Consider the following 21,010-nt stretch of genomic DNA (forward strand, 5'->3'; position numbering starts at 1 on the left):
GTCGATGGACATCTTGGCTCTTTCCACAGTTTGGCTATTGTCCCGGGCTATTTGGACATTGCTGCTATAAACATCAGGGTGCACGTAACCCCTTCGGATCCCTACATTTGTATCTTTGGGGTAAATACCCAGTAGTGCAATTGCTGGATCGTATGGTAGCTCTATTTTCAACTTTTTGAAGAACCTCCATACTGTTTTCCAGAGTGGCTGCACCAGCTTGCATTCCCACCAACAGTGTAGGAGGGTTCCCCTTTCTGCACATCCCCACCAACATCTGTCATTTCCTGACTTGTTAATTTTAGCCATTCTGACTGGTGTGAGGTGACATCTCATTGAGGTTTTGATTTGGATTTCCCTGATGCTGAGTGATGTTGAGCACTTTTTCATGTGTCTTTTGGCCATTTGGATGTCTTCTTTGGAAAAATATCTGTTCATGTCTTCTGTCCATTTCTTGATTGGATCATTTGTTCTTTGGGTGTTGAGTTTAAGAAGTTCTTTATAAATTTGGGATACTAGCCCTTTATCTGATATGTCATTTGCAAATACCTTCTCCCATTTTGTCGGTTGTCTTTTGGTTTTGTGGACTGTTCCTTTTGCTGTGCAAAAGCTTTTTATCTTGATGAGGTCCCAATAGTTCATTTTTGCCCTTGCTTCCCTTGTATGGCAGACTGTTCTTATCAATTCCCCTCTCCCTTAGTGATAGAAGCCTCAGTTTTTAGTTAGCATCTGGCCATCTGGAATAAATACATTTCCCAGGCACTTTTGCAACTAGAAGTGAACACGTGACTAAGTTCTAGCCAGTGAGATATAAGTGGAACTGACATTTGTAACCTTTAGGACATCTTTAAAGGCTTGCCTTTCCTAATCTATCTCTTCTTTCTGGTGGTTGGAATGTGAATGTGATGGCTGGAGCTCTTGCAGCCATCTTAAACCTTGAGGTGACACATCAAGGAAAACAGAGCAGCAAAATGCAAGGAGCCTAGGGCCCTGATAATTGTGGACCCACCATACAGCCCTATACCCCCTAACTCTGGACCTTTTTATGTGAGTGACAAATAGTCACCTAGTTTAAGCCTCAGTTATTTTGGGTTTTTACCAATCTTCAGCCATACTTTGTCCTAATTAAAACACTGGGTAAGTGGAGTTTTACTGGAATGGGAAAGAGCCTGGGATTCATAGCCAAAGGTTGAAAGGACTCTCAAGAAGGAACTTTCCAGTTTTCAAAAACAAAGAGAACATGTGAACAGAGAGTAAAGCCACCAGGTCCACAGAGCTAATGGATCAGAGTCATGCTGGGGGCCTCTGTTACTTCAAGCACAGTTTCTGAATCAGCACCATCAGTATCTCCCAGGAAATTATTAGAAACGCAGACTCTCAGACCCACCCCAGACCTATTAAATCGGAACCTTCCTTTTTGAGAAGTTCTGCAGGTGATTCATCTGCCCACGGAAGCGTGACATACACTGCCTTGGGGGGCTTTGATGTCACATAGAGACAAAAGTCAAGGCCACAGTTCCTATTCCTCACAAGGAGCTAAAATTGCATAGAAATTATTTTGGAAAAGATGACCCCCAACCCCCACTGGAAAAACTCCTACAACTCAAGGTTATAGCAAAGAAACTGGCTGGCCACCCCAGGGTATGCACAAGGGGAAAGATAAAAGAGTTAATGAAAGAATTTGGAGTACTTAGTCTGTCAATGCTAGGATACAACCTAAGTTCTCACACTTCTTACCAGGGATAACCAAAGTCAACAAAATAAAGTTAAACTGGTCTAGGAAAGAGAATTCTATCACGCAGAAACTACACCAGAGGGATATCTCCAAGTCCTAGAGAATACACAGAATCTGCAGAAGATACTTCCTGCTGAGGATGAGTCAAAAGTGACAAAGCACACGGGGAGATGCAAATGTTAAAAGTGAGAAAAATCAATCCAAAGTGATTCCTGAACATAGAGCATTGTGAAAAGGAATTTAAAATAAGTTTGCCTAAAATGTTCTAAAGCTAGGAGAAGAATGTAATCTATAGAACAAGCACAGAACAGTGTGAGAAAAGAAGAGCTGGTTGGAAAAAGCACTGAAATTAAGTTCTAAAAATGAAAAACATAATCATTCAAATTAGAAAACGACAATTTCTAGGGGCTGGTTAAATCATCCATTGACACAGCTGTGGAGAAAGCCAGTGACTTGAAACACAGATCTGAGAAAATCATCCAGAATACAACCAAACATAATAAGGACATTTTTAACATATGAAAAAGAAAAAATATATGGAAAAGAAATTGAGAAACATGGAGAATGTGCTTTAATATTCTGTCTCTGGGGCACCTGGGTGGCTCAGTTGGTTAGGCATCTGCCTTCAGCTCGGGTCATGATCCCGGGGTCCTGGGATTGAGTCCCGTGTCGGGTTCCCTGCTCAGTGGGGAGCCTGCTTCTCTGCCCCTCCCCTGGCTCGTGCTCTCTCGCCTTTCACTCTCTCCCTCTCTCCCTCATATAAATAAAATTTAAAAAAAAATAATATTCTCTGTCAATTGGTGCTGTAGAAAAAAGAGACAACACAGAACAGAGTGAGAGGTAAGATTTGAAGATATGATGGTGAAGGACCTTCCAGATTTGAAAAAAAACGTTCTTAGCCTTGGGCTGGAAAAGCACACAGAATAAGTAAAAACAAATACACACTTCAACACATGCTTGTGAAACCACAGAACATCAAGGGAAAAGATAAAACTTTTAAAGATACTAGAGAGTAGAGCAAGATTATCTTCAAAGAAATGTCTATCAGATTGATATCATTCTTCCTATTGTCAACAATAGCTGCCGGAGTTGAGGGAATAATACCTTAAAAGTGCTAGGGGGCGTGGAAAAGTCCATCTGCAGCTATATTCAGCTGACCCAGATCTGAGACGAGGGACAAAGGGAAGATACTTTCCGAAAAAGATTAAGAGTTAACTAAACACAGATCTTCACGGAAGAACTACCAAAGGAAGACTCAGAAAAATGAAAAGTGAGATGGCATCGTAAGAAGCAATTGTGTACAAAAGAAATTATAAACACATTGGTAAATCTAAATAGGTGCAGATTCTAAAAATAGCAGTAATGACAAACGGTGAGTAAAAACATTATAAATAAATAACAGTAATAACAAATGGTGGTAAAACGAAATACTAGACCAGGAAGATGGGAGCAAAATTAAAGAATCCTAAGTTCTAGGTCTTATTTAGGAAGAGAAAAGAGATACCAATTAACTTAAAATTTGTTCCCAAAATATGAAGTACGGGTGTTAAAAACATTAGGGAAACAACAAAAATAATAGAAATCCAATGTATAATTCCCAAAGTGGAAGAAAGGCACAGTCTCCATAGGAGCACATACTCATAAAGTGAGCGCAAAATCGTGGATTGAAGGAATGCACATCGATTTCATGATAAAGACTCTCTCCAGATAAGACTGGAAAGCAATTCAAAGAAGATTTTAGCATTTATCAGTACCCTTTTTTCTTTTCTTGAAAAACAAAATCTAAGCAAATATCCAAGGCAAAATGGTAACATTCATTTAAACTTAGCAGTGAGATGCTATTGTCTTATTCTCTATACCTCTCTGGAATTTAAATTTATGTTTTCAATTAAAAACATGTTTAAAGGAAGGACATACAAATCCACAAGGGTTCCTTGTGTTTGCTCAGGGATGATGAAGGAGGGACTAGAGCCCAGCTCTGTGCTAGAAGGATGATACCCACCAGGAAGCATCCAGGTGTTGCAGAGATGGGAGAGGCTTGAAGGGCAGGGCTGTCGTAGGGTTCCTGGGCCCTGTCCCCACCATGCCTTGGTCTTTGCGTCTGCTTGGTTTTACATAACTTTCCACAACAGCTTGTGCTCGCCCTGTATGAAACCATCCAGTCCGACAGGGCTTACCTCCGGCACCTGCAGATGGTGTTCAGGGACCTCATGAGATGCAGCAAACTCATTAGGGGGCAAGAGTTTGTCGGTGTCAATGGAAGGTGGGGTCAGAGAAAAAGGCCTATGCTATGCGCCACATACCCTTTGTATCAATTATCTCATTTAGTTAGAGCCTTATAAACAGCTCTTTAAGATGAGTATTGTTGTCTTCACAGAATTACTATTTTGCCTGTGGCCTCTCTCCCCCATGAACTGCAGAGCTGGATCTGCAAATAATAACAATAACAACAGTAATAATAACAAAGCAGTGTCATGTCCTCTCACTAAGGTTTCCAACACTGCTGTTAAGACTTGCTCGTGTTCCCTCTGCCTCCTCAATAGCCCTGTCCTCTACTTTTAACTCTGCGAGACTTCCTGCAACCCCCCGCCGCCCCCCACACCCAACTGACTTGCTGGCCTGAGTCTTCACAGTTGGGCTACAGAACTCTGCCCTGGCTGGGCCACTGGCCCTTCACCAGCTGGATTTGCCTACAGCCACCAAGTTGCCCGTGTCACCTTGCATTTACCCAGGCTAGGAGTAGAGCAGGAAAGGTGAGGCAAGGAGGCCCCACGTTTATCTCTTCGGTGTCAAAGCAAGTATCCCTAGGACAGAGATGGGACCTCACATCTGTGGCATGCATGCTCCGTGTTTGCTCATCTGACCTTCCTGACAGGTCTACAAAGTATTATTAGCCCCATTTTAGATGTGGAAAGGGAGGTTCATTGGGGTAAGTGACTTCCCAGAATTTAGGAGTTGTTTCTCCTCTGGAAAGAGATGGAAGGACATAGGTTCCAGGATCCTGAACACATGACTCATAACCTTCCATGGCCACCCTTGGAAAGTCCTACAAGGGTTACAGATGTCCCAGGATGATGATGATGATGATGATGATGATGATGATGATGACAGTAACAGCAGCATAACAGAAACATTTACTGAGTATTGAACACGTATTATGTACTTTATATATATTATGCCATGTTAATATCTGTAACAGAGTTATCAGATAAGTACCATGATGACCCCCATTTCACAGCAGGAAAACTGGAGGCTTATAAGGGTTAAGATATTTGCCCACATTGAAGCCTGTAAAATTATGGGGTGGGATTTCAACCCAGGTTACCTGACTCTAAAAACCAAATGTGTGACCACTGGATTAGAGTAAGGTCCTATATGCGACAGAAAATTCCAACATAACAGTGACTTAAACAAGACAGTTTCTTTCTTTCTGAATTAAAAGAATGCTAGAAACTAATGATCCAAGGCTACTTGGCATTTCCTAACCTCTGGACCCAGCTAATCACTCTGCCATGCTATAGTATGTCCCTCATATCCTCATGTTCTGAGGCCGCTGCTAGTATTCCAGCCATCACATCTGTATTAGCAAGAGAGAGGAGAAAAAAGCAAAGGTCAGATGTCACCTGTCTTTTAAGGATGTTTCCTAAAACACAACCATACTAGGCCTAGGAAAACTTTATTCTAGTTGGGCCCCTAGCCCAACACTTACTTTGGTGAGCTGAGCTGAACCGAGTACAAGCCCCATACAGACAGGCTTAAGGCCTAGATTAGGACAAAACAGTGCAGTGGCCTCCCCGTGTCCTTCTTACAAGGCTTCTCTTGCCACAGCTGCCACATATAAAACAGTGAACGAAAATACACCAGTAAACATCCTGGTTGTGTCCTGCCTGTGGGTGAAGAGTGAGGAAGAACAGTGTTTAAAGGTGGCAACGGGGGCGCCTGGGTGGCTCAGTCGTTAAGCGTCTGCCTTCGGCTCAGGTCACGGTCCCAGGGTCCTGGGATCGAGCTCCGCATCGGGCTCCCTGCTCAGCGGGAAGCCTGCTTCTCCCTCTCCCACTCCCCCCTGCTTGTGTTCCCTCTCTCGCTGTCTCTCTCTGTCAAATAAATAAATAAATAAAATCTTAAAAAAAAAAAAATAAAGGTGGCAACGTGGCATCACTTTCGGATTTGAGCAAGTGTTGACTGATTCCAAATCCCACGGTCTTTCCACTGTACCACACCACTTCTTTTTTTTTTTTTTAAACCCACATTATCCTACAGTAGTTATTCAAATAAATAAGTAGGGCCCATAGGGTTAAGTGGCACAGATGTTTCTAAAGCTAGGGAATCGCTCCGAGGGGCTCTGCCACCCGAGCCAGGAGCTCCCTGGTACTTCAGGGAGAGCAAGTATCCTAAGTCACGTGATGATGGGGGGACCTCTACAGGATGTGACAGACAAGTATGATTCCATGATATGTCCTACCAGGGTCTCACTAGGGTGACGGGAAGAGGGAGACTGCTCACAGGGGTCTTTCAAATTCACTGATGTCTGCATTTTCCTACTGACTGTGTCCTTCCTGGTAAAGGCATCTCTGCCCACAGGGTGGTGGCAACTTGTTTTCACTCTTTAAGGGGCTTGCTTCCTCCTGCTCCCGGACCTGTCAGAGACACTGAAGGAGGATATTTTGACCCCACTGCCTGACCCCATTTGTCCCCCAAGGACGTTTGAACTCACCCTCAGTACAGATGCCTTTCAGGTTTTGTCCCTCTTCTCCCTGTCTGTCACTCCACATGCTCTTTATATCATAGACACCAGAAAAAATCCCCTACGGCAAGAACAGTAACTGATTATTCTGTAGTGAGAAAAAAGAAACTGATTAATGAACTCCCTCTTCCTGTAATATGCACACAGAGCTGACTTGATGCAGGCAGGAATCATTTCAATAAGATGAAAATGGAATATATTAGAAACGTGTTAATGGTGGCAGGTGAAGAAAAATGATTACAGGATGAGAGAATATACCAGTTCCTTCAGACCAAGTAAAACTTGTCCAAGCGCTTAGCTCTAAAATAAAATTTTCAAATGGAAGTGTCATGTTCACCTCCAGGGCTCCTTAGACCATTTGAGGTCACTGACTTCTCTGTGAATCTGATTACATCTGTGAACTCACTCCCCAGCAAAAAAGCACATACAATAACACGATCACATTTTTCATTCAATTTCTGGAAATTCACCGGCTCCAGATGCTCAGCCATGGACTCCAGTTCAGGAACCCGTCTACATTAAGGGCATGACAGGGACACCTGCCTCAAACCCTTTCCAGGTGAGGAGGGGGCAGAGAAGGGGGAGAGAGGAAGGATTTCCTGCAGCTAGAAAGGAGCCACATTGGAAGATTCTCAAGATGTGGGCGGGTTGAAATATGGCACCGTGTGCCTTTAAGCCTTACCAAACGTTGAGAATTCAAAATTTATAAATTCTTCCAGTAGTTTCTTTTTGTACTTCTCTTCCTTTCTCTACCTTTTTAAAATGAAAGGCCCATTTTAATATAGTTCCCTAAAACCCAGCGGTGGGGACAAAGAGAATTTTGCTTTGATTTAGTTCATAGCAAGAGCACTCCCGCTGGCTTCAAGCTGGGGAATGAGGTGAGACCAGAAGGATGAGGCTGGGGGCAGGGCAATACACCCACAACCAAAGCATTCTACTCTCTGTTCTTCCTGAGCTCTTGAACCCCTCATGCAGAGAAATGAGGAAGGGCTTTGACATCAGACAAACAAGGATTTAAATGTCTCTTTGTTACTGTGTCACTTATGGCTTATACAGCTTGGGCAAGGCATTATATCCAAGCCACGTAGTCAGTGCCTGGCACACTGCAGATCCCAAATAAGCAAGGGTTCCTTGAGAGAACTTAGACTTTAGAGGTATGTCTTAGTCCATTTGGGCTGCTATAACAAAAATACCACAGGCTATGTGGTTTAAAAACAAACACTGATTTCTCACAATTCTGAAGGCTAGAATCCCAATATCAAGACTTCAGTAGATTCAGTGTCTGGTGAAAGCTCCCTTCCTGCATCATAGATGGCTGAATTCTTGACCTAATTACCTCCCGAAGGCCCACCTCCTAGGACCATCATAGTGGGGATGCTTGGGGGGTAGGGCCACAAACATTCAGTCCATAGCAGAGTACCATGAGCAGGAAGGCCTCAGAGTCCCAGTCCAGGATGAGCTCTGAGATTCATCTGGGAGGCTGGGGCCAGAGTATAAATCTTGACTTGCTCACGAAGACTCAGAACGCAGCAGCACAGCCTAGAGCCATTCTCTGAGGAGAGATTAGAGGCTGAAACGGAGGCCACACTCTTGTGGAAATGGATGAAAGGACAAATTCTTAAATAACGGTGAAAGATGAAGCACAGAACACCAAAGACATGGCATAGTGTTTGAGGAGGGTGGAGGGGCGGGCGGAGGGGCGGGCATGGACGCTGTGACTGGCATTTACGAAACAACTTCTGAGTCCTATCTCCACTGTCAGGGGTCAAACCAACTCCAGCCTGGGGGTGCTAGCTGCCCCTTCCCGCCCACCCACGCCTTGACCAGCCAACAGGAGCAGTGCTGGCTGGGTCTACATACCCAGCAATGACAACAACTGCCGCCCGAGGTGAAAAGAGACCAGCACAGACTTTTCCCCAGATGAGGTTACTTCCAGAAAGGAAATCTGCCAAGAGACAATAGCTACCGAGTATGGGGAGGGGGCATGGCATACTGGAGCCATGGGGGGAATGATTTCTGGCACTGCCTACACCCCAAAATAGCAGCAAAATCAAACATACCAGGAAGGGGCATCTTCCTTCATATGAACTAAATCATAGCTTCCATCCCCAGGCATTTACTTGGAGAGAGCATATCTGTGTCCTCTGGAACCCTAAGGTGCTGTCCTAATCTGCGCCGGTCTCCTTGTGAGGACCCACAGGAGACAAGGCTAGCCCCAGGACCACCCTACCTCCTTTGGGCACCCTTCTCTTCACACATCAAATCAGCCTGAGCGTCCAATCCAAAACAAAAGGAAAGAACACGCAAGCAAGGATTCCCAGAGCCTCTCCACATTCGTTCCCAGCCGCCCCCAGCGCTCTTCCCAGGCTGGCCCTCGCCTTGGCAGAGCTCAAGGCAAGCTTATTTCCCCCAAGGTTGTCACAGACCAATTTTCTAAACTGCATGAAAACAGAAAACAAACAGAAAACCAAATCCACCAAAGCTTGAGTCTCGAGAACAGCTTGGCAGGCAGGAGCAACGTGCTAACAATTTCATGCTGTTTTAAGAGTTTCTAACGAAGCAACATGCACCAACAACCAGATGTGCCCTGATACCAGAAGGGAACATGGGCTTCTAGAGACAGACAAAGATTCATAAAACAGGAAAACACTCATCAGGAAACGTAGCTTCCAAGCATGCTGGGCCTGGGTGGCTGGTGGGGAGGCAGTCTCGGTCCGTCTGCCCTGCAAACTCATTCACGCAACCATTCATTCAGTCCTGCCAAAGAATTGTGGTCAGCGCCTTCTCTGCACCGGTGGCCTGCTGGGTCCCTGGGATCCCGAGTGCGTGCTCATAGCCTGCGCAGAACAAAGGCAAGGAAACAAATACAATTACAGAAGCCCAGGAAAAGAGGTCCGATTCAGTCTGGGTGGGAATCAGGGCACTTCTTAGAGAAGATTTTGACTCAGTGTATTTCAATATACTCTATGGAGCCCTTATACACTGAGGACGCAGGAGGGGAAAAAGTCAGATGCAGTTTCTGTTTTCCTGGTGCTTAGCCTCCAATGGGGAAAGCAGTGGTCCTCCAAGAAGTGAACGGAAGCACACTGACCGTGCTTGTGGCAGGTGATCTTAAGAGTATTTACTTGCACCCACTGCATGCAGCACGGATGCACATGGGCCATCAGCTGCACAGCCGTTGAAGGAAACTGGCCCAGCTTCTTGTTTACAGGTCTGTGGCTTATGAATGGGCCTTAGTTTCCCAGGGGAATGAGGTCATCTCTGAGTCTGTCACCAGGGCCCCACCAACTCTGAGATGACCACAGATCTTACCATCAGCCAGGGCCCTGGGCTCCGAGCTGCCCCACAGGACCAGCCCCTTACAGCTGGTGGGGGCTGACCCCGGAGACAGACAGACGCCCATCAAGCGACTTTCAATTTCTACCCCATTAGTTTATCTTATCACCTGCCTGCTTATAGTACACAACGATTAATATTTTTGTTACTGAAATAATTGTGAGATAAACATTACATTGCATTTGGGGTTTAAACTTGCTCATCGGATAAATGTAAACATGTAAGTTATAATATGATTTTTGTAATTTTCCATTTTGACATTTCGTCTTCATCAAAAACAAAACAAAACTTCCTTTTTCTCAAAAAGTAGTCGCTGGCCCTGGCCTCCCCTGGCCTGAGAGGTCATTCCAGGTCAGAAGTTTTCCTGCGCCTCGGGCAGTCCTCGCTCCCTGGCAAAGTCCATTAGTGGAGGCTTAATGCCGCCCTAAAGCCAGTGGCCCTCTTTATTAGGGCTTTGTGTCACCTGGTAACTTGTTTATTGCAGCAGCTCTAGGGTGGGGAGGGGAGGGTGAGCGTGAAGGTCACAAGTAGGTGGGAATTGCACACCTCAGGCCAGAGCCTCCCCTTGGTCATTATTCTCCCAGAATGACCTCTGGGTGGGGAGGGGTTACCCAGTCCTCCTGGAGCTAACACATGACAAGCCAGCACAAAAGAACTGCAAACAGGCCCCTAATTAATGGGTTTGCTTAGAGCTGTTTCCCTGTTTAGGGACTTCATCCCAATAATTGCAGGCTCCATAATCATTAATCAGTCACTACCACTTTTCTGGGTGCCGACCACAAGCCCAGCTCTGTTCCAACAACTGTGAGGAGAGAAGAGTGAAGAACAGAAACTCGGGCCTGTACCAGCAACTTCATTTGCATGAGCTCTCAGAGCATCACAGTGAGCCTGAGAGAGAGGCACATTTAGCCCTCTTTTTAGATGAGGAGACTGAGTCGCAAAGAAACCAACTCACTCGAGCTTCTCAGCTCGTGAGCAAGAGAATCAGAATTTGAACTTGGGTCTGGCTGGCTCCAAAGCCTGGGCTCTGGAAGGAGGTAACAGATTAACTGTTCAAAACCGGACCAGGGCAGAAGAACTCATGGTTGGGTGGGGCCAGGCATACTCTCTGGATCCTAGGAGCCCAAAGAAGGGGAGGGACACAGGGCCGAGGTCCTGGGAGAAGGCCTTCCAAAGGAGTGGCATCAGAGGCTGGGCCTGAAGGATGTTTATAATAAATTGTGCTCAGGCACTTTCTCCAACCACTAAGTCCAGGGTTGGAAAGGATTGTGGAATCTGTGCCTTACTCGGGGCCAATAAATGATTCGTCAAATGTCCAAGGAGGCCATGTACGCATACACACACACACACACGTACAAACATGCAGAGCCACCTCAGCAGCTCCGAACAGTGCCCAGAACGGGCACGAGGAAAGAGGACCTCAGTGGGCAGCCAGATGTCGGCATCAGGCACTGGTGGGGATTAGGACGATGGCCAAGCCAAGGGGAGATGGAAAGCCCGTGAGTCCTGTGATCACCCTGGACCCGGAAGGCTGGCAGCTCCCGAATGTCTCCATTTAGACCTTGTCCCAGAACATGAGAAATGCCAGGGGCAGAGGAGACGGGCCAGGAGATGAGGAAGAGCAGGGGCCAACCAGGAGTTGGGCCCCTTCTCCTTTATCAGGCATCCCAGCCATGCCCCCACTGCTGAGCTCTCCCTGCCTGACCCCTGAAACACCCACGAACCAGGTGTTCAGACCCCTGGCTCCACGGGAAGAGATGCACACCACAACCCCATCCGCATTCACCCGTGAGTCTCTCCTGGGCCCTGGCGCTTTGCACACTGATGTCTCGGCCAGGCATAAAGTCAGAGCCCTCAGGCCAAGCCCAAGTCTGTCAGACATGGACAAATGAGCGCCAGCTGGGATCTGACCAGCGAGGCCCATACCAGCCCATCCCCTGAATGCCAGCCTCAGAGGAATGCCATGGGATCAACCATTCCTCCCTACAGCTGAGATAAGAATGTGAGCCTGGCCCCAGTGGTCATCTAAGCCCATCTTCCACGGCTCAAAGGACCTGACACACCACCCAACAGTCCACAACACATAGGACTTTGCCAACAGGCTGTTTCTGAATTAGATTCAGAGTGAGCTGCTGGCCCACAGGAGCAGGCCAACTCTTCCTCCAGTGGCCAGGCCTCTCAGTCTCCAAGGAAAGTACACTCTGGTCCTAGAAAACAGGCTGGGAGCTAGTAGCCAGGCTCTGGCCAAGATTTGGTAAGCCAAACGCCAAAGAGCAAGAACCCTGGCCCAGCTCTACCTACCAGTCAGTACGGTTTATCTGGAAACGAACTTCTTACTCAGATGCCCAGCCCTCGGCAAAATCGGAACTAGGACCAATCCTATGTGAGGGGGGGTCCCCACAAGTGTGAGCTGAGGAAACCTGTCCTATTCTGAAGCAGCTCCCTTCTCCTTCCCTCCCTTCCCTTGGCTTCTCTCCCAATCTTCCACAGAGCCTCTGGCTGTTCTGTCCTCAGCTAAGTGGCCAGGGAGGGAGGGGGGGGGGGAAAAAAACCCCATTCACCCTCTTAATTTGCCACTAGCTACTGAGGTTTCTCTGGAGAGCTTTCCCCGTGCCACGTCTCCGGTGCCTGTGGGAGGAGATGTGCTGGAAAGCCCGGCTCTCCACACTGGAGCCCATCAGGAAGGAGACAAAGAACAGCCCAGATTTCCCATGACTTGAATCCCAGAAGAAACACAAAACCAAGTCTGTGACCTTCGTTTATACTGCGGTTATTTATTATTCTAGGAAGAAGGTGGCGTCAGCAGGGAGATGGAGAGGATTTCCAACAGTAGCTATTGTATGTGAGCAGCCCTCCTAGGGGGTATGCCAGCTCTCCAGCCTCAACAATGTCTGCAGAGTCTGACCGGCGGGTAAGCCCCACAAAGGGGCACCCACCTTCTGAAGCACCCAGAGAATGTGAGCCGCGCCCCCAGAACTTGGCCCAGCCTGCTCTCCAGCCCGCAGGAGCCCTCCCCGGCTTATCTTGGGGCTGGCTGATGGAGAGTCTCTGCTTCAGGGAAGAGACCAGCCCCAGCTTAGGTCTGTAGTGGGACAGTACAGAGGAACGAGCAGAGGGCGCCATTCCTGATCATCCTGCATCTTGCTCAACATCCCCAGCTACCTAACCAGCTCTGTCCTTCCATCCCTCTCCCCTTCTCCTCTCTCTCTCCAGCCCCTCCCCCTCCCACCCCACCCCCACCCCCCTTCCACTCTCCGCACCCCCGTCTCTCTCTCTCATCCAGCACATCTCTCGCATGTGTGTGTCTCTTGCTGGCAGCTGGCTCTTTCCCACCCGCTGTCCCCCTTTCCCCCCTAGTCAAGCCCCCACATGCTCCGAAGCCAGCAGGGGACAAGCTGTTTCTCAGCTGAATGGAACAGAAAACTGTACTTCTGACTCTGAATGTGTTTCAGTGGAGCAGCCTCTGCTGAAAGCCAGCCACACTGGGCTCAGACGTGGAACGGCAGCTTCAGGGACAAGCTATGGCTAGACTGGGAAACGTGCTGCATTCGCCCTGCATATGTCTGAGTCACCTGGGCTCCACACTATCACCTCCAGCCCAAAATGCCTTTCCTCTTGGGCGTGGGTGGCCTCACTTGGGCAAGTGACTAGGAGAAGAGGGCACCTCTGAGGACCTCCCAAGAACCACCTCAACACCAAAAACTGCAGAGAAGCAGTCCAGAGAAATGAAGTCCAAGAATACTGCCCAGAGAATCAGGTCATCCCCACACATCCCTGCCAGTGCTAGCTTTGGAGTGTTGAGCAAACCCTGTCGATCCCAGGAGGGTGGACCTCCTAGGGACAGGGCTCAAATACACACACATGGACCTCACCTCAGACAGCAAGAACACTCCAGGCCTAGAGGAAAACCTGCCATTCATGAGGGCAGATTTTCCAACCCTGAGAATTTAGGGTTGTCGATCAAGTAGGACTGTCTGATAAAATACACAATACCTAAAACTGGTTTTCAGGTAAGCAACAAATCACTGTCTAGTATAAGTATTTCTCATTAGTGCCTGGGACATACTTATGTTCAAAAATAATTCATTGCTTATCTGAAATTCAAGTTTAGCCAGGCGCCATGTTTTTATTTACTAACTCTGGCAACCCTACTCTAGAACCACCTGACTTCACAGTCCTGTTGCAAGTGGAGAGGGAGCACCATAGGGCAAAAGGGACAAGAAACCACAATCAGCTCACCTCTTTCTTGTCCCCAACGGTATTTCTTCACTCTTCAGCTGGGCCCCGGCCGGGCCAAGTTCTCCATCTGGACCTCTCTTGCCACCGTCCCACCTGATTCCTCAGCTGCTCCTAGCTCCTGTGGCCCAGATGCAGCCCAATGCTTTTGCCCCTTCATTTGGCTGAAGTGAAGTTGAATTTTTCAAAACAAACTTTATTAGAAAAGTAAAGCACACAAATAATTGAACTCGTAAACAAAGTATAGCAGTTGTCACATGTAAGAAGATCAAATATCAAAGCCCTGAGATCAGGTAAGTCTAGACATGGTCTGGTCCCTCTTTCCCTTCAACTGTTCTTGGATCCACTGACTTGCAGCAAGGTTTTCGAACGGGCTGGCCCTTCAATGAAGCTGGCAGAACATTCTGGAACAGAGGCTCTCGTTGGCTGCATATTAGAATCACCTAGGAAGTTTTTTGCAGCCTCTCCCAGACCAATTAAATCAGAATTTCTGAAAATAGGGCTCAAGTATCTGGAGCTTAAAAGCTCCCCAGGTGATTCTAATATGCAGCAAGGGTTGAGAACCCATGCACATCAGAAATCACCTGAGAACCTATAAAAAACTACTGATGCTTGCATCCCACCCTCAGAAATTCTGATTTAATTGGTACGAGGGGCGGCCTGGGCACTGGGGTTTTTAAAAGCTCCCTAGGTGATTTTAATGTGCAGCAAAGTTTGAGAACCACAGCTCCTCATACTTTAATAGACTTCAGATCTCCCAGGGACCTTGCTAAAATGCAGATGCTGACTCAGTAGGTCTGGGGTGGGCCCTGAGATTCTGCATGTCTAACAAGTCCCAGGTGACACCACTGCTGCTGGTCCCCAGGCCGTACTTTGATTAGCAGAGCCCTAGATGGATGATCGTCAAGCCTGGATGTATCTTGGAATCATCCGGGGCACCCTGACAACTACCTTGGCCTGGGTCCCGCCCCCACGGTTCTGATGTAATTGCTATGAGCTGGGACCCGGACACTGGGATTGTAAAAGCCTCGCAGGTGATTCTGATGTGCAGCCAAGGTTGAGAACCTTGGATGTGGACCAACATCTAGACGTCATTTTACAAGTGGCCCTGTGACCCCCAGAGGGGAATACCATTCTCCATAAGCTGTTCGAACTCACCTCTGTTCCCTGCCCTAGCCGGCAGAAGATCCTTTCTTCCCTTGCCTCAGAAGGCCATGACCTCTAGTAAAAATTCCCTTTCTCCCACTTCGGCCCGAAAAAAGCCTCGAATTCCCAGCTCCATGGCAAAAGAGAATTGACTGACATGGGACCTTGAAGCCAATGGATGGTCAGAACCCGCCCACCCGCCTTGCTCTGTCACCAATGGTTTCCTTTGCTGGGGGCGGGGGGAGGGTGTCTTCTATAACAACGATGCCTCTGCCGGAGGAACCACGGGCCGCCCGCCCAAGAGTAGGCTTCAGCCTTCCAGTAACACACGAAGAAGAGAAGCTCTGCTTTGACTGGACGCAATCAATCATGGGTGCTGAGCGGTTTTCATTACGTAGTAGTTCCCAAGCCAGGTTAACACACAGCCTCTCCCCCTGTCCCGCCTCATCCTTTTGAAGTGAAGCCGTGGTGACTTGTGGGACTAGAAGTGGCCCACAGAGAACCAATGGACAACGTGGACTTGAGAAAATTATTACTCTCTTTTTGGTGTGACTTCCATGAAATTATTCATGAATCATTTTTGTTTTCCTAGGGGGCTAACCATAAATATCATCTGTAATGCATCTTCATTAGGAGCTTTCATCCTCAGACAGGGTCTATGTCTTCTGCTGGGAGTTGGATGTTGCTGGAAGGAATGCGAGTCCACGGCTTGGGGATCCGGCATTTGTGTAAAATATGAACTCTAATGTGTAGAATCTGCAGGTCGCCGAAGTGTCACAGTCTACTGAAATGGGTCTGGAATCAATAAGTACACATCAAGCTCAATTGTGTTTAATTTTCATTGCTACCTAGAGGAAAGCCTCGCATAGCCCTACACGAGTGAAATTAAACATGAAAGCCCGTCTGAAGTGGAGAAGCAATACTTAAAATGACCTGTAAATAGGGTAAAACATGGCAGCCCAGCCCATCACAACATTATTGTTCATTTTTCTTTCCATAGTGGAGGTGACGGCCGCCATAAGAAAATCAGAAGAGACATGAGCACGTTGCAGATCTAAAGGAGAACAAAGTGTTTTCAGTTACACACCAGCAGGACTTCCCTCTTTGCACACCCCTGGAGTCTCTTCCAAGTGGAAAATCACACTCTGTCCTTCAGCAGAGAGCAAAGGAGGAAGGCAAGTAAAACAAGGCCCTCCTGAACTTGGCCAGCTCCCGGACCCATGTCGCCCCAGCTAAGTTCCTTGGCCAGTGAGATAATGTAAGTTTCAGCTCTCCCAGCTGACATGGGTGGGGGGCAGACACCCACACTGGGCACTTCCAGCTGACACTGACCTTTCAGTCATGGAAACATTCCCCAGACCGACACTAATCGGGGGCACATCTGGCGTTTGGACTGCATCCAGATGGGGGGTTGTGTTAGTGGAGTCAGCATGATAACCCGCTGGGGAGGCAGGGGAGGGGAGAGTGTAGCCCTGCTGAGAGCAATCAACATCACTGGCTGTGTGTGTAAGATGTGGTCATGCTGCGGGCCCAGTGAGTCATAGAATAGAGACCACCTCATCCCTGTTCACCCACTTTCCCAACCCCAACCAACAGGGGAGAAAACTGGAGAGACCCAAGAGCCAAAGCAACTTCCCCAGGCTCCCACCACTGGTCAGGAGCAGTCTAAAATGCCAGGGTCCTGATTCCCACTATCATACACTTCCCATATTTCTACACTCTCTCAAAGTGTAGTGCAGCACACGTTATCTCAAGATAATATGCAGGCCAAGGTGATGAAAAGAATCCAGCTGTTTTTCCTCCGCTAACTTCCTGTGACTTGCAAATGTCTAGGACAATTTTCCAAGGCAGTGACAAATCCCCTTGGTCTCCATCCCCTGTGCCTGTCCTGCCACCCCAACTCTTCCACTGTAGCTTCTTTTTGGGATATGGAAGGAGAGGCTGCCCTTCCTGACTGGTTCCTGGACTTTAACCAGAAAGGAACACAATACCCTCACTCTCATCCCCAGGACAAGGGACTACAATGGTGAATAAGACCTCATGGTATTGAAGGTTCAGCCCTCCAGGTCAGGAATGACCGAAGATATTGGCCAGCTCTCAGCATCTGCCTTACAAAGCCTGACACCTGTTGCAGCCATGAACAGCACTGCTAAAGAGGTAATTAAGCAAACCAAAGCCAGGATAAAAGGGATTATGTCCCCACCCACCCACACAGAAGGCTGTCTCCAGCTGTCAGAAGGAAGTTCTTTCCATGGCCCCTGGAATACAATCTCCACTCATGGGCACCATGTTTCAAGTCTACCCCAATGATCTTTCTCTGTATAAACATCCAGGCACAGATAATTATGGAAATCAGGAATCTTTCATCCACCTGCTCAAATCGCAAAGAGATTAACAGGATTTTCCAGTATAAAAACTGCAGAGATCTGTTTATCCTTCTCCCCTTATTTGTTATAAATGCCTAAAGACAGGGCAATAACTCAGGTAAAAACAAGACCCGTATCAATGATCAGCTTCTCAAAGTAAATTTCAGCTTACCCGGTAACGAATCAGCTTGCAGAACTCCCCAGCACTGTTCTCTTCCTTCTACAGCCACCTCCATACAAGGGCAACTATCGTCCACCATCCAGTCAGCTTTGTCCTCTTCTGGAATAATCAGAAAAGAAAATTTTCTTCACTCCAATTAAAGATATGTCATATCCCCCCGCCCCCAACCTGAAGATCACCTCCCACTCTCAGACCCCTCGTCTCTATTGTCCAACTGAGAAATAGGCTTTATCCACAGGTCACTGAGACAGAAAAATGACCCTCTTCCCCTTTTATGGGACAGCTTCTGAGTTTCTCCCTCCTCAGGAGGATTTTGTAAGACTGCAAGTTCTCCAGGTCTCTGAGAGGAGCTCACAGACACCGTCACTCTACCTAAGCCAGCGGGGTCTCCGCCCGTGCCAGCTCTTTTCTCCTTGCCAATGACTTGGTACAAAGCCATTTCATGTTCCACGCCAAACCAGTAATTCACAACACTCATCAAAATCTGCCTCCATCAACTGACTCAGCATTCCTGCTTTGCGAGCATAGCCAACCTCCCTAACACCATGACATCCTAGCCTTCAGCTTCACTATGTACATCACATGAGAGCTTTGGGCTTAGAAAGCCCAGTTCCTTTTGGATAAAGTATGCAGATGATTCATCCTCTCATCCTGAACCTTGATATCCATGCCAAAAAGTTTCTGAGATGGGGCTCAGAGAGGACAGAGTGGGGGAGTCCTGTTTCTATGGAAACCAGTGTGCCAGTTTCCAAAGGAGAAAGACTAGCTGTTCCTGGGGCACTGCGTTGCCAGGCTGTCCGGTAGAAACTGAGGAAGCTTCTGGGCTGGAGTGGCTGTGGACACAGCCCGGTATCACCGTGGAGCCTCAGGCCACACTGACACTTGCCTGCCCCTTCCATCTCACCTCCTCTCACACGGAGAGATCCGACCCACCACAGACATGCTGTCTGGCCTCCTGGGCAGTTTCTTCAGCACAGCTCCCCAGCCAAGTGAAAAGTCCACTCTGTCTGTAGACAAAAAGGGTTTTGACTCAATTCTGTATTTCAGGAAGTGAGTTAAATTCTGTTAATGGCAGGAGGGGAGGGGGTAGTGAGAGGGATGACAAATAACAACTTGTCTGAACTTTTTACATTTCTCCTCAGTGCCTCAGTAAGGTTCACAACAAAGTCATCAATGATAGGGAGGGAGACCTCCCAGCTGGACTGTCCCTCAGCCCCTCAGACAAGCTGACAGGACTTGGAGACTGATTCGCATGCTAGGAGGAGCATGGATTGGGGGTTGCAGGAAGAGGGGGTCAAGGTCCCAGAGACAGAATATCCAGGAGAGAGACTGATGTAAGGGTCATAAGATGCCCAACATGCAAGGGAGATGGGCAGAAGGAGACAGTCTCCCTCATACTAACAGGCATGATAAGCTCCCAAAATGGAGGCTTCAACCATTGGAAGGTCCTAGGGGCCAAGATAATAAAACTAAAAAAAGACTTTAAGAGCTCACTATGTGGGGCACCTGGGTGGCTCATTCGGTCAAGGGTCTGCCTTGGCTCAGGTCACAATCCCAGGACCCTAGGATGGAGCCCTTCCTCAGGCTCCCTACTCAGCAGGGAGTCTGCTTCTCCCTCTCTCTTTGCCCCTCCCCCCTGCTCGTGCTCTCTCTCTCTCAAATAAGTAAGTAAAATCTTAAAAAAAAAAAAAAGAGCTCACTATGCACCACTCTATGCTACATATACTATTACACTTATTACTTTGTATAATTTTCATACCAACCCTATGAGAATGAAACCATCAAATGCCCATTTTACACAGGTCAAAACGGAGACTTAGAGAAGCTAGCCAAGGTTACAGAGCTAGTAAGTGAAGGGACTAAGATTCAAACCAAGGCCCATCTGGCCAGAGGGCTTACTCTTGACCACTACACTACAGCAAGAGGTCCTAGAAATGGCAACCATGTCTATTAACCAATTAGAGACTAGTGTGTGAATGGTGCTGGAAGGACTTTTAAGATCCCAGAAGACAGCTGTTGGCTTCATTTTGACCAGGATATCAGCCATCCCCTCCACACAGCATCATTTTCAGGCAAGGCATATTATGGCGCTTGCCGTAAGTGTTTATAATATTCTAGGGCCAGAGAGCCCAGTGTATACCACTGCCTTGCCAACACTCCTTCCAACAAAAATACAGCCAAACACGGTAGGCTCAGATGAGGCTCCTGAACAGAAGCCCTTGATGTCCCATCTGTCAAGTAGAATACCAATCCTTGATTTCGACACCTTCTAGAGGTCTCCAGGGAGACTGTAGGCCCTTGAGGCACTCAGGGATACAAAGCCAGGAGGGAATGAAGAGACTCCATCCACCTCATTCTAGCTCAGGAATTTCCTTGACCTCCCCATATTCCGCCCTCCCCAAATTACCCACCAGAATTAGGCTAAAGGCCTCAGGAGTCAGTCAAGGGACAGGACTGGGGCAGGGGTCAGATTCTCTCTTTCAGTTGATTGTCTCTGATGACTCTTGGCCTGATCTAGTCAAGCTGAATCCATCACTCTCGGGGGGCCGTAGGTGCAGAGAGGTACATCTTAGAAGTATATCTAGGATGTTTAAAACCTTGGTACAACAAGAAGGGCACGAGAAGCTAAATCAAAGAAGGAGACACAGTTGCACAAAGTTAGGGGATCTAAAGAGCCCCCCAGGTACCAGAAGGACCAACATAGTAAGAATTTTAAGAGGTGATAAAGGTAACTTACTGTCAAAGGAGGCAGATGCGGCTAAAGAAACAAGTGAAATTAATTCCTTTCTCAAGCCATCGTAAAGGTGAATGGCTACCAGATGGTCAGACCAAAATACCTGTCCACAAGCTGCTAGAGAAAAAAAAAAACAAACGCAAGAAGAAATCGGATCCTCCACGGAGCAGGTGAGCAGGAAATTAAAATATCTGTATGCTGACCACAGCGCAAGACCACACACGGTCACAAAGAGGCTGTTAGATAGACAGTGTGCGCGTGAGTGAGTGTCTATCCTCTGTCTGCCAGCTCACACAGAGAGAGAGAGTCACAAACCTCACAGCGCCAGAGGAACAATCCTCCGAGAAAACCCAGCCATTCCAAGAGGGATGAAGACGGGACAGCAGAGGCTGGGCTTCGGAAGGGAAAGTAGCACACCTCACAGAGCGTGTCACTAGACCCAGTACCAACATCTCTTCCTGAGCACTTACTATGTACCAGGCACTGTGTCCCAGGCAGCTTCTGAAATGGCTCTCACTGATTCTTGCCTCCTGTG

General features: G+C 47.7%; 1 long non-coding RNA gene across 1 annotated transcript; it reads right to left on the reverse strand.

Annotated features, from left to right (window-relative positions):
- Positions 1-15,995: 15,995 nt before the first annotated feature.
- Positions 15,996-18,313, reverse strand: LOC113937003. Its single transcript, XR_003524449.1, has 3 exons — positions 18,114-18,313; positions 17,733-17,840; positions 15,996-16,248 (listed from the first exon to the last, which is right to left on the reverse strand). It is a non-coding gene; the product is annotated as an uncharacterized LOC113937003 (long non-coding RNA).
- Between the last annotated feature and the right edge of the window lie 2,697 nt (positions 18,314-21,010).

This window comes from Zalophus californianus, chromosome 8 (assembly GCF_009762305.2).
Source record: "Zalophus californianus isolate mZalCal1 chromosome 8, mZalCal1.pri.v2, whole genome shotgun sequence".
NCBI lineage: Eukaryota > Metazoa > Chordata > Mammalia > Carnivora > Otariidae > Zalophus > Zalophus californianus.